This window comes from Sinocyclocheilus rhinocerous, unplaced genomic scaffold (assembly GCF_001515625.1).
Source record: "Sinocyclocheilus rhinocerous isolate Xijiao unplaced genomic scaffold, SAMN03320098_v1.1 scaffold602, whole genome shotgun sequence".
NCBI classification, from domain to species: domain Eukaryota; kingdom Metazoa; phylum Chordata; class Actinopteri; order Cypriniformes; family Cyprinidae; genus Sinocyclocheilus; species Sinocyclocheilus rhinocerous.
The window spans coordinates 87,110-102,241 of NW_015638037.1; the positions used below are offsets into that span (position 1 = coordinate 87,110).

The following is a 15,132-nucleotide window of genomic DNA, read 5'->3' on the forward strand; positions in this document are numbered from 1 at the left end:
AGATGCAGAAAACCCTATAGAATGCAGCCTAGTTTGCAGCAAACATAGCGTACTGCAGCCATAGAAGCAAGCAATGAACGGATCAGAGATCACAGATTCTACCTGGCCTAAAAGCTTCAGCATCCATTTAAAAAGTCTATAACAACAGCATATATATATATAATTTTTTTTATTATTATTTAAAGCGCTACTTGCACTTGCTTAGAATAATTGGACTATATTTAAATCCCTTGTGTTCATTTGAGCGCTCAGTCGTAACCTTCCAATCACCACCGAAGTTTTTTTAATTTTATTAATTTTTTTTTTATTAAATGAACATAGCTTGATCTGAGCCTGTTGATCATGTATTTAATCAACACATGTCATATCACCCTAATTTCTCATGCTCATATGCTCACATTACTCAGCGTGAGCACATATTCAAGTGGATCAGAAATTATGAATCTCTAATAAGTATTGAGTGGCAGTCCAGCAGGGGAAGCATACACACTGCGGAAATACTTCGAATGACTGTCATTGATATTACATTCTTATATGTATAGAAGCCATTAGGAGTGATAAATGCGTGCTTCTGACGCAGCTGAAATCAACCGCACACTCACACAGCTAATGAAAACATCAACCTTAGAAATAAACAACCGTAACATTGAGATTATGCCGCTGAATACAGCGAACCCCAGTTGAAACGCATACACGAGAATTGCTCCAGCTGTATGAACACAGATGCGTAAATGCTGCTGCAAATATGCTTAATATTTCGCTCCTGCAAACGATGCAAAACTGCTAACATCTTTCTTTTTTTTTTCAATTAGCAGACCAGGTAATATACACAGCGATATGGATTAAAACAGCATTCACTTATCTTAGACGTGGATTTCAGATAAACACGCTGCAACAGTTGATTTGCGAGCAGCTATGCTTAATTTGCTCCTGAGCAAGCTGAAAAGCTGCTGAATAATACTGAATAGAGCTTATATAGGAATGCCCCGATCTGAAACGCATAGGCTACACGAGAATGCTTGTTTCATTTAAACTTGTTCTCATGGCCTTAACTATCGGTGCGTCCTCAGAGCGATTAAGTTACATGATCTAGACTACGTGTTGCTCCAGCTGTATCTGTATATTGGCTTCAATGTGTGGAATTTGTACTTTGTCCAAATATGGCCATTTGGAAATTTACTCCTGCGTTACTATATTGTCTGAATTGACAGGCATTTTCTTCTGCGTATACACTTCAGGAAGGAAGAAGAATTTATTATTGTTGATACAGGTTACTTCTAAACCAGTAATGACATTACAAGACACAGGCTGTTCTTGCCCCATAGTACGTAGAAAAATGTTAATCCTTTTTCCTCTAACGTTGAGCAGCTGCTCTGAACAAAATGAGGCTGAACTCCCAGGGTCCAAAAAGGCGTAAGTCTGAATCACTTTCTGACTTCTGACTGATTTTACTTGTACTGGGACGATTGACAGCAAGCACTTTTCATTCCCGGCCCCTGTATGTCCACAAGTTTGGGTAGAAATTATGCTGCTCCTCTTTTCAGTGTGGATTTACAACTGGCAACTTGCGATATATGTGCAAAACTGTAGGATGCATTTGCTTGCAAACTTCACAGACAAGGCGATTATCACATTCTTTGCTTACATGTCCTAACTTCAAACAACTGAAACAAATTCATTTTCCTTTCAAAAAGTCAATCCTTTCTCGCTGTGACTTCTTCTTTTAAGCATTACACCTTTCTAAAACATGACTGCATTGACATAACAAGCAAGTCTTGTTTTCATTGGTCTTGCTCGCTGAACGAGTTCTTTGTTGCAAGTTTTTAACTGGAACGGAGGCAACAACATTTGTAGCAAAACTGTTTCCCGTGAATATCTTACCAGGTTTGCTTGCACTTTGTTGTTTGTCTTGAATGCATCCAAACACAGGATCAGATACCATCTTTGCATGTCGTTCAACGAAATCCACAAGATGTGAGAAATTAGCTCTTCCTTGGATCAAATCCATTATCTCACAGGCTCTTTCTATCCAACGTTCTCTCAACTTGAAAGGTAACTTCATTAAAACAGTTCTCATATTACTTGGCATATTGAGCTCTTGCATATAAGAGATATCATCAATAAGATTACAACATGAGCACAGAAATAAGGAATATGCATATAACCCTTGTGTGTCCTCTGTCTTTATCGAGGGCCAGCCTAAAGCTTTATCCATATACGCAGCAGCGACTTTAAATTCATTACCAAATTGTTCCTTCAGAAGATTTTTAGCTAATGAATAACCTATTTCAGGATCAAGATGTTAGCAACTCCGAACCAATTCTTTAGGTTGTCCTGTGGTACATTGTACATTGAGTCCTTTCCTCAACACCATGCTCAAACGCTCGAATATAGGGTACATAATGGAGTGGATTACCATCAAAGACTGGAATCTCTCTATTTGGAAGTGTGTAAGGTTGAGCTTGATGTACCAGATATGCAGTGAGCTCCTCCTGCCTTTTCAAAATTTCAAAAAGAGGTTCATCTTGAGATTGAAGAGGGTTTGTAGCTTGTGTTGCCATATTGCCTCTGGAATGTTGTACAAAATAATGTGAATCCTGATGTTGGTCAGTACTGCTGTCATGAGTGTTCAATCCTCCTTTGTGCTGCATTTTTGTTGATTGTGATGGAATATTAGAGGTAGCACCAACTGGTTGTGATGGAACGTTAGAGGTAACACCAACTGGTTGTGATGGACCGCTGTAAATTACTCCAGCTGTACCCACTGATATTTGACTCATTGGCACATATGCAGTAGCTTGTGGATTTAACATCTTTGGTCTTGTTGAATCAAAAAATCAATTTCCTGTCACATCCCTTGATGTTTGACCCTTTGTTACTTCTTTTCCTTTAGAATGAGAACTACCAGTATGTGAACATTTGCTATGGCTGTCAAAAGTACTCAAAACAGCCATTTTTGCAGTAGATGCTGCAATTTCAGGATGTAAATCTAGTTGCTCATTTTGTTTCCTCAATTCCTCCTGCTGTGTTTCAATTGCATGTTTAGTTTTCAATGCAGCGGCATGCGCCTCAAGTGCAGCTCTTTCTGCCTCGGCCTGTACACGAGCTGATACAGTGGAAGAACCGCTGCTATTGGAACTGTACTTACTATAGGCAGTGGTACCCTTTGAAACATTTGAAACACTGTCCTCTGGGACAACCTCATCATTAACATTTACATCAGTAACCCCCTCAGAAGTTTCCTGACATGTTACAGGTGTGGACAACCATATATTTACATGTTCAATAAACTCATTTTTTGGAATAATTGTTGCCTTGAACCATATATCATGTTTCTCAATTTCATTATCAGGCAACAAAGTCAACAAGGATTCATGTGCTTCCTGAGCCTCTAAACATAACTCATTGAAATTTTCAAATACAATTTGTACCTCAGACTCATATTCTTTGTTATCTTGCATCAACCTTTTAATAGTTTCTATCATTTTATTTGCTTTGTTCAGTTTTGCCTTTCTTAGCGCTTGCAATGAATCAAGCTTTTCCACCAAGGCCTTTGCTGTAAGTTTAACTGGCCTTTTTTGCCTTTGAGATTCGTTATCATTACAAAGCTGTTGTTTTTTCACAGCGGATTCCTCCGCATTCACACACTGTTGATCCATATTACTACAATATCACAACAACCATACAGTTCAAAGAAATATTCAACCTTTGGCAACCAATGCATTGGATTTACGCTAGTTTTGTGTGCACACATTGTAAATGGCCATTACATTCTGATATTGTTGCAACAATGTACCTTTTAATCCGATGCCGAATCACAATCCAACGCGAATCCAACAGGAACAGCAAACAAAATCCAATGCAACTCCAACAGGAACAGCAAACGGAGTCCGATATCCACTTAAATCTGTAGCCTACTAAGCTGAAAACGTGTGTTCAATGAAGAGCCGTCTCTGAAGTGAAATCCATATAAATTTATGCTCTCAGACCACTGGAAACAGTGGTTTTTGACTTAATGTCAGCCTGAGTGGTGCAGTGAGGGTAGCTTTGTTATGTATGTATTGCGACAGATAGCATGTCATACCAAGCAGATGCTAAAGTGCTTTTCTGTCCATGGGAGGGGGGAGCTGTGATATTGCTGATACCTTTGATTCATCAGGTTTCACTCCATCCGATGTAATGACGTGGCCTAGGTAAGTCACCTTGTTGACCATACATTGCAGCTTGTCTTTGTTGAATTTGACGTTGAGACTTTATGCTCTTTTCATCACCTTTTCTAGGATGGCATCATGCTCTGCTTTGGTGGCTGCCGCTATGATCATGTCATCGGCCACCATGAAAACACCTTAAATGTTCCCAAAACTCTTGGAGTTCAAGCACCGAAAGACTTCACTCGCTGACTTGATACCAAAAGGCATACGATGAAAGCGATACCTGCCCCATGGCCTGTTGAAAGTGCACAAGTCTGCTGACCCCTCATCCAGTTTAATCTGCCAATAGCCGTCCTTCTCATCCAGGATGGTAAACAGCTTTTTGCCAGCTAACATGCACCGTATGTCCTCCAGGGTGGGTATGTTGTAGTGCTGACGGAGTATGGCCCTGTTTAAGTCTCTAGGGTCCAAGCAGACACTAAGCTTTCCGTTTTTCTTTTCTATGATGCACAGACTGCTCACCCATTGAGTAGGCTTAGAAACTTTGCTTATCACACCCCTGTTCTCAAGTTCTTCCAGTGTCTCACGGAGTCGGTCATGGACTGCATATGGGATCTTCCTGCAGCCATCTGTGACAAGAGGAACATTAGGGTCAGTGTGGATATGATGCAATCCGGGAAACTAGCCTAATCATTGAAACACTGATGCATAGCGGCTGAGGAGCTCAGTTTTTGTGGTGGGCGGTGAAGGTATGAGTGTCTCCACTTTTCTAATGAGGTCCAACTGCACGCATGCCTGTCTCCCCAGCAGGGCTGTATCCGATGCTGTGGTCACAAAGAACACCATGTCAGTTATTTTGTTTCTAGCATGCACATGTAGTTTAACAACACCTTCTGGTTTGATGCGGGTGCCTCCATACGATACAAGCATCGTGTTTGTCTTCTGGATGTTTACAGGAATCTGAAAGCGATCAATGATTTTCTTTGGAATGACATTCGCTTCAGCACCCATGTCAAGCTTGAAGGTATCAATCGTGCCTGCCATACGCAGATTTGTATGTCAGCACAGTTTGACTTAATCACTGTACTGATAAACAGTGTGTCTACTTCTGACAGTTCAGTGTCTATATCAAGCATGTTCATTTGAGCTTTTGATTTGCATGCAACGGCAAAATGGTTCTTTTTGCCACATTTTTTGCATACTTCATTAAAGGCAGGGCACTGTCTTGGGAGGTGAATGCGTCCACATTTGCCACAATGTTTTACGTGTCCTCCTTTTGACTTTGGAGTTTGTTTATTTGCTGCAGGTTTGCTTGATCTGCATGCAGGCAGTGACCCCTTTTTTGTAATGACGTGCACAAATTGTGCTTCTGATGATGCTGCTATTGCTGTGACGTGTGCTTTTGTGACTTCTTTAGCTCTGCATATATCAACAGCTTTTGAAAGTGTCAAATCGGGTATGGACTAGGGGCTGAACGACTTTAGATTTTTTGAAGTCGACTTTTATGTGATTAAAGTCGAGTCGAGGTCAACTAGCCGCTGGTGACGTCATCAATAAAACACAAGATGCAAATGTTTTGCAACGTGCCACAAATTGCAATTTATTTGCAGGAAAAAAAATATACAAATGCTGTCAGACAGCTCATAACACTAGCACTGACTAATTTTAGTGCAAAACAAATGCATAGTCAACACAGTTCGTTTCTCTAACAATGTAACATTAGCACTGACTAATTTTAGTGCAAAACAAATGCATAGTCAACACTGTTCGTTTCTCTAACAATGCAACATTAGCATGGACTCATTTTAGTGCAAAATAAATGCACAGTCAACACATTGAACACTGCACGTTCCACTAAGAATGTAACAATAACAAATAGTTTTAGTGCAAAAGTAATGCATGCCGTCGTCAGCACATAGAACACTGATTCATATCAAGTGATTTCATAACAACATAACTCATGAAAGACAAAGGCTATAAGCCTACTCACTGTCAGAGTCCTGCTCAGTCACATCTTTTACTTTTTGATCCTGGTTTGTGTGCAAGAAAATGAGGGCATCGACATGTGCTGGATGCAGGCTCGCACGCTGTCGGGTAATCGTATTCCCAGCCAGTGAAAAAAATGATCTCGCTTGGGGTGCAGGTAGCTGGAACAGCCAAGTAGCTTTTGCTAAGATTTGTCAAACGGGTAAAATTGTCCTGGTTGCGGGCCCACCATTCCAAGCGGTTCTCCATGGTGGGAATATGTGGTGTTGAGAAATATCCACGTATTTCCTCAGCTGCTGTGGTGTGTCCCGTTTTCCTCCCGCTATGTGCGGCCCAAAAAGCTGCTCAAAATCTTGCTCAAGTCGGGCCTTTTTCCCGGTTACTGGCTCATCTTGGTTATCAGCTGTCCCCTCACTGCGTAGGCCTACATCTTCACCAAGTTCACCTGGGATGATATTTACACAAGCTATAAAGTTTGCCACACCTGCAAACTTTACGGTTCATTCACAAAATGCGTCAGCGTCAACGCTTCGCAGAGGACAACAGCAAATCACATTACTTTTCCAGTGTTGCGTGAACACGATTGGCTAGCATCTGCTCTAGGGTATTTGCATGGGGCGATCTAACTGGCTGGCACCTGCGTGACGATTCAAAGTTCACTCAAAGTTCATGTGAAGCGTTGATGCTGACATAAGAATAATAACATTTAAATTAATTTCTAGTGTTAAATTCAATAATGCGAGGGCAGTTTCATTCGGCGAACCTACCTTTTGCTGCAAGCGGCTCTTCCTCACACTGAACCAGGCCATTCAGGTGGCTGTAGGTGGCATCTCTTTGACTCTCTGGGATGAAATTAAGATGTTTGAACCGGGGATCGAGCATACAGGCCACGGTGGGGATGGATTGCGTCAGATCGCCGGAGTCCAGTTTGAACCGTGTTTCCAACTGCTGTCGAACCGTGTTCTTAAAGACACGTACAGCTGTCAAATCGGATGCTTCGACGCGCAGAGTGGTGCTGGTCAGGTTGAAAAGGACTGGAAAGATGAAAGACAGTCCTACATGCAACTCACCACACATTATTTCGGTGGCCTTAGCCAAAGGTTGCAGAACTGGAATCAGCTGTTCCAGCAGCTCCCACTGTGATGCTCTCATGGCGAGTGACTTTTGGACGGATGGCTTGGTTACCGTTTCATCTGCGAGCACAGACTGCACCGCGATCCTTTGCTCGAACAGCCATTGCAGCATTATGTATGTGGAATTCCATCGGACCGCACAGTCATTCTGGAGTTTTTTGGCTCTTATGCCAAGTTGTTCCTGCCATCTTTTCAAAGCACAAGTGGCCACCGCTGAGTGGCGAAAGTGGCTGACAACTCTCCTTGCTGCATCAATAACCTTAGCAACGTCAGGTAAGACTAAGCCACTTTTTATTGCCAGCTGTAGTGTGTGCCCGGTGCAACCCAGATCATTGGGAAACAGTTCACATAGCTCCATGGCTAAGTTCATGTTACTGGCATTATCGTGGACCGTGCAAAACACCTGTATGCCCCATTCCTTGATTATCTCAGACAGACGGTTGGCAATGTTGGCTGCAGTATGTCTTTCTGACATTATAGATGTACACAGCACTCTGGCCTTTAGCTGCCATGTGTTGGTGATATAGTGGGCTGTTACCGTGATGTATGGCTCCATTGTGGAGGATGTCCACAAGTCAGTTGTTAGCGACACGGTCTGGCCTCTCATCTCCTTTGCGATATTTTTACGCGTGGTCTCGTACTGGTGTTTGATTGTGTTCCACAATGTGTTGTAAGATGGAACTTCATAGCCAGGTTCAAAAAAGCGCAGTACTTCTCGAAAACCTTCTCCGTGCACTGCAGCTAATGGTCGAATGTCTTTGACAATGATATTAACCAGTAAATTGGTGATTTGCTTCCGTCTTGTGTCTGTCACAGTAGGACGTTTGGTGAAGTCAATAATTGACTGTGGCTGTGTAGATGATTTGCGTTGTTCCTCACCTAGTTTTAGCGGATGCCTTTTCAGATGAGTGTGCATCACACTTGTACTTTTGTTGTACTTTAGGATGGACTTGCATATTTTGCAAGTGACATTTTTACCAGCTTCATCTTTAGAAAAATATTTCCACACACTTGATATGCCACTGCTGCTTTGCTGAAATGACCCACTGGGTTCCTGATCGGTCCTCGTGTGTAAGGCTGCCATGTTGTTCATGTCAAAATCACATGATCCACGCAGCGCGACTAGTCGACATCAATCAAAAAGCGTCATGGCAGAGCATTAAAGTCGACCAGTCGACTAGTCGACTAGTCTGTGCAACCCCTAGTATGGACAGCAGTCGTTCACAAAGCCCAGGGTCAGTTGTGCTGAATACTATCTTGTCTCGTATCATGAGATCTTCAGTTTCCCCGAATTCACATGTGCGTGCTTTGTTTCTTAACTCTGTGACAAATTTATCTGTGCCTGCTTGCTCAGAAAATGTATGTGCCCAAAATTGATGCCGTTTAAAGACAGTATTCTTTCGCGGGGCACAGTATTTCCGAAAAGCTGTGAGAACCTCTGACAATTTTTTTACGTTATGGATCCTCATATTCAATCACGAACGAGTTATAAATGTCGAGCACCTTTCTCCTATGCAATGCAGCAGCACAGCGATCTGTCTCGACTCAGATTTTTCCATTAGCGCTGAGGCAGTAAGGTACAAATTAAATCTTTGTTCCCACTTAAGCCAATTTTCGACCCACGTTCCCCGTCAGAAATAACGGCGGAGTCTAAGCGTTTCCATTTTGTCCGTCACGTTTAACGTGCCGGGCTTGTTCTGATAATCTGGCGGAGAGGCTTTTTCACCTTTCACTCGCACAGCGGTGATCTTCAGTATTAATAAATGGGTACCTCCGTTTCTGAAACCATGTTGTATCTTTTGTTCAACTCGCTGCTAACAATAATACAGCCATAACAGTTTGCACATGGACTTATTTTTTACTTGTCGCATGAACTCAACTCACCCAGGTACAGAGGACACATGCGCAGTACAAGAGCTCCAGGGTCTTTGGTAATTTCCCATTCCTCCAGCAGGTTCAGGAATGTGTCTTTGATGTATTCCCTAACTGTACATTACTCTTGTATTTAAAACAAGCTGCCTTCTGTTCCATTCATTGTCAATAAAATGGCATGTTAGGCTCATCATTGACTTTGTTGATCCGGACCAACAATATGTTGTAAAGTAGAATGAGAAGCCAGCATTCTCCATCTGGATTAGGTTTTTTATCTTGCTTACAACCCTATAGTAGAATTCTGGCATCTTCTCAGTGTGGTAATACATCTCACTTTTTAGTCCATATCATGGTTCTGCCATATCCATGAGTCGCTTAGAGCCAGCGTCAGAGACCATTGTGAAAGGTTGGTTGTCAGTAATTATCATTTCTGTGATCAGTTTGTCCATATGTTTTGATCTGTCATCCAGATTTGTCAATTTTTTTGTTTCTGAAACATGTCATGTATTGTTGGCTGACATGAGGATGTTGCCTTCTGCTCAGAATCAGGTTCGCTTGTTTGTGCAGATTTATACAAGTCATTGTGATGAATCCTAAGATGGGACCACAGGTAGGGCTGGGCAATATGACCCAAAATCAAAACCTCGTTTAATTGAACATTTTACCTCGATTATGATTGATGAACAATTTATTTTTTTCTTACAGTTTTTATTTTTATTTTGCCCTTATATTTTCAGTGACAAGGTTTGTACTTTAAATACTGTTGTCAACTATTAAATGTTGGATAATTTTTTTAATGAAAGAGTGCATTCTGATTTTAAAATAAGAGAAACACTGACTATTTATGGTTATTTACTGAACATTTTAAACAACTGGAATCAAAGCACAAGGAGCATTGCTTAAAATGAATCTGAGGCATGTAACAATGTTTCCTTCTGAACTAAAAGCTCGCTCTGATGGATCGCTAGTGGCTGGCACGCAGAGATACTTTTGTGCAAACTTACTTAGAGTAGGAAAGTGGTCATGATGCTTTCTCTACCATTCCAGTGGATTTTCTTCGCTATCCAGCATGTGGGACACCAAGTAACTGCTCAGCTCTGCTTCTAGTCTCTGCTGAAGTAACAAAGTGGGTAAAGCTGCCTCACTTCACTTTGAAAAAACTTCTTAGAGACCTCTTTAGCTTCTTTGCTTCTGATGAATTTGTAGAGGGCTCTGTACTCTCTGTGGGACTTTCCCTGGGACTTGCAGCTGCTGACTCCATCTGTTTTCACTTTCTCCTGAATGGTGGGGACATGGTGCACAGAAATGTATGCCGTTTTAAATCTGGGATCAACAAAACTGACTGTGTCTAGCACAGGTGGGACTTTCAAGTCACAAGCAAGTCTCAAGTCAAATCACAAGTCCTCAAAGAGTTAAAGTTAATGAGGTAATTAAGTGACTAATTGAATGATGATTGTGCATTAGTGATGAACACCTGCTGTTAACAATCAACATCATTGAAGAAAAGAGAAACACAAGAACTACAACTGACTTCAGCCACAGCCTTGGATGAAATCAACTGAAAAAAAAAAAACACGATGCCACCATAATTGTGGTCAAGGTTTGCTTTAGTTGGTCTCTTGACCTTTTTACTAATTTGCTAATACCCTTTTAAAACATTTGTGCATTGCTGAATCAAACCTTGAAGCAGCAGATTAACTTACACTTTCTGCTTATAACTCATGACTGAACAGACAGGAAGTGGTCTCGTTTTGGTTTATTGACTGACATTCAGCCATTACTGAACAGCAAAAAAAAAAAGTCCTATTAAACAAATTCCACCGTAATGATTCAGTGTTGGAAAGAAAAAAAAGAAAGGCATTGTCTCAGGCTTTTAGACATGAACACTTATCATATGATCCTCAACAGTGGTGACAATAATTTGTCATACTGCAGTGCATGATGGGAGTTTTTACAATGTTGTTGCCCAGCATGCATTGCAGCATGAAGCATTGTGTTGATTGTCACCATTGTTGAGATTCATATGCTGGTTCTTGATGTCTCTGTGTGTCTTTCTTTCTTTATTCGATTTATTTGTATAAGGACAATACACAACAACAGTGTTGTACCCGAGTTAGTTATAAAGCTAATTTGCATCTGCAGTCTAAATCGAACTGGTGTTCAAATTATTATGTGCTTTACATAGTTCATTATTTTATACTACTCTGGACTTTTGGTAGTACCTAAGATAGCAAAGTCCACTAAAGGAGATTTTTAAAAGCTAAAGAAAGCATTTGGCTCCCAAACTCTGGATTAGCCTTCCTGATAATGTTCGGGGTTCAGACACACTCTCTCTGTTTAAATCTAGATTAACAATGTTGTTGCCCAGCATGCATTGCAGCATGAAGCATTGTGTTGATTGTCACCATTGTTGAGATTCATATGCTGGTTCTTGATGTCTCTGTGTGTCTTTCTTTCTTTATTCGATTTATTTGTATAAGGACAACGCACAACAACAGTGTTGTACCCGAGTTAGCTATAAAGCTAATTTGCATCTGCAGTCTAAATAGAACTAGTGTTCAAATTATTATGTGCTTTACATAGCTCATTATTTTATACTACTCTGGACTTTTGGTAGTACCTAGGATAGCAAAGTCCACTAAAGGAGGTAGAGCTAACTTGAATTGAAAACTTGAAACTTGAATTTAAGCTCCAGCTTGTGATGAATATTTCATCATTTAAAAACAGCTAATATCTCCTCATTATAGAACACTGATTTCTGTGCTTTATAACACCACATGCATTGCTTCAGAGGTAGATTTAGCACAGCAAATCGAGGGTCAAGAGCCCAACTAAGGCTGGTTGCACACTAGACGATTTTAAGGCAGATTTTAAGCCCGATTTGCATCCCCGAACGATCGAGGGGTGAGGCCTGATTCAAGGCTGGTCGCAAACAATTTTTTGTCCATAAAATCCTCTATTGTGTGGTGTCATTACGATTATTTATCTGCTCCCGATCGAGACGGAGCGTCGCCGAACTCAAACATGTTTGATATTTACGACTCTTGATCTGGCTGCCTCTGACGAGATACCCGCGATAGCCAATGAGAGCAAGCAAGCGTCACCTACCGGATGTTGCGTGCATCTATAGCTGAAACTTGGCAGCCACAAACATGCCATGAAAGCAGAGAACAGCACCCATATTCTTTGTTATACTTCGTTTTTCACTGTAAAACAGAATGCGTGCCAGTAGAGCCAGCTGACAACGTTGATTGTCCTCTATTTGTTTTTCTTCTCATTTATAAAATGTTGCGCAGAAACCATCCTAAAATTGATCTTATGATCATTTCTCGAATATGTGTACTTGTGATTCATAAAATGAACGTACGTACAGAAAACGCACTATGCCTCTCTTTCAGATGTGAAATCTATGAATCACAAATGATCTTGAACTTGCGTGCAAATGAATGGTTTCAGCTCTCTGCTTGTAAACGACTCCTAATTAATCTCATTAACATGTAAAAGATCACCAGTCACCATCCAAATTCTTTCGTTTAGAACAGCGAGCTGCAAGAACAGCTTATATTTCCAAAAACCTGCAGTACTCCAAGTAAAAGTGTGTACGTCTGCTTGGACCCAGACGTGACGCTAAGCACTTTTCCACGTCAAAGCCAGTTTTTACAAATATGAGCGTTGGCGTGGATTTAAGCGTACGCACACTCTAAGATCAAATCTGAGTGTACGCACGCTTTATAAATGAGGCCCCCGATGACAATGATTTCTTCTCCAGACCACTCGCAGCTCTCTGCTTGTAAACGACTCCTAATTAATCTCATTAACATGTAAAAGATCACCAGTCACCATCCAAATTCTTTCGTTTAGAACAGTGAGCTGCAAGAACAGCTTATATTTCCAAAAACCTGCAGTACTCCAAGTAAAAGTGTGTACGTCTGCTTGAACCCAGACGTGACGCTAAGCACTTTTCCACGTCAAAGCCAGTTTTTACAAATATGAGCGTTGGCGTGGATTTAAGCGTACGCACACTCTAAGATCAAATCTGAGTGTACGCACGCTTTATAAATGAGGCCCCCGATGACAATGATTTCTTCTCCAGACCACTCGCCACAAAGTTGCAAAGTCCAGTGGAGCTTGATGGATACCTTGCGTGTGCCTCGGACACTCGCTTCACTCCATCCCAGCCATCAAGCAGCTGTCTAAATTAAACACAGCCTAAGCTGCATGCAAACGGCTTTAAAGCGGTGCTGGTCTATTATTATTCACAACCATACGAAGCCACATAGAACTTAGAAAACCAGCTTCTGCTGAAACTGAACAAAAGGTTCAGAGGGTGAACTGTTCGAGATGTGTTAGTTTGTCCAAGTAAGGCCCTTGCCCAGCTGTTTGTTTTCAGGGCACTGGGTAAAGTTCATAGTGTTTACAAAGTTTCAAAATTATTTTTAGTATTCTTTAAATGTGTTTTGTTGTCTGGATCTTGTCTGATTCAGTAGTTACTGACGATAATTCATTAAATATCACCAGCTGAAATGTAACTAAGAACTCTGAGTAGTTTTGGGAAGAGTGATTTGTACTTTTACCTAAGTACTTTTTAACACCAGTACTTGTAAATGAGTATATTTCAGCAATGTAACAGTACTTGTACTCGAGAACACATTTTCAGTTCTGATCTGGCATTCAAAGCAGTGAGCACATTATCATCTTAACTTTACTCTTGCAGAATGGAAGAGAACTGAAAGGAGGAGCAGAAAGCAGGAGACGAAGTAATAGTAACAACTTTATTGAATAATCTTAGTTGCTTCTTGCTCAATGATCAGTTGACTTATCTGACTAGCACTGATTTAACCAGTGTTATACCAAGCAAAGGCACTAGTATAAAATTAAAAGTGACCAGTCATTTAATATTTTAATAGAAAATTAATATTAAGAAATAATCAAACATAGAGAGATGAAACAGCATACAGTACAACATAGATGTGTGTTTGCTCTCTTGATGCCACACGCACACACACACACACAAACAGTAATAGCTATTAAGAATTCAGAATAGACCTTTACAACAATTACCTCCTTTTGTTTTGGTTCAGATCTATGTCCATCTCAGTCTCTAGGGTTCTCCTTTCTTCTGTTTTCGTGCTTCGATCACTTTCTCTGGTCATGTTTTTATAATGTAAAACTGGCAACACTTTACAGTCTGTGCACTTACATGCATTAATTCCTGATGAACTAATACACAGCTAACGTATGACTCATGCGAAACTAAGCCATTCTCTAACTATTGCCCAATCAGCAACGAATAAAGAGTTCATCTGATTAATAAATGAAGTCATATATGATTTGTTGTTAACTAAATGTGTCATCATGGATTAATTCCCTATCAACATCTAGTAAGCTACTAACAGTGTAAATGAATTACCAAAATGTTTCAAAGCCATGTATTTCAACTTCCAGCTGTCTGAATTAATAAATCATTACGTCATAATTGGCAAAGATAACACTATGATTTTACTTACTGAGCATGTGAACATAAAGGGTTGAGAGAAATCAGATGTTTTCATTATATTGAATCTGTGCACTAGGTCTTAAAGTGACAGCGTTACAAAATCACCAGACTTTAAGGCATATGGACAGTGGAAATAACACAGGTTTATTGCAATGCAGAATATGAAACACAGGGAAGTAAACAGAAATGCAGCAGGTTGGAACGGACGTCTGGATGATAGCATAGTTTGTTACTGTGTTGCAGATGATGTTGGAGATCGTGGAAGGTGACGGAGGACTGGAGCGCACCTCGTCTAGGTGGGGGCAAGTAGAGATGAATGTGCTGCTCATGAAGATACTCAGAAGACATGTGAGAAAACAGGTAAGGAACTCTTTCTCAAACACGGCCAGACAAAGTGGGTCTCTGAGATGTGTGCTGTGATGATGAGATGATTGATATCATGTGCTGATGAGCATTGTGATTGGGTGATGGGACAGAAAACAGCCTAATACAC

The 15,132-nt window shown here is 40.8% G+C and overlaps 1 pseudogene; it reads right to left on the minus strand.

The window, feature by feature from the left end:
• The window catches only part of LOC107749564 (zinc finger BED domain-containing protein 4-like), a 29,982-nt pseudogene extending 15,014 nt beyond the window's left edge, over positions 1-14,968 (minus strand).
• Between the last annotated feature and the right edge of the window lie 164 nt (positions 14,969-15,132).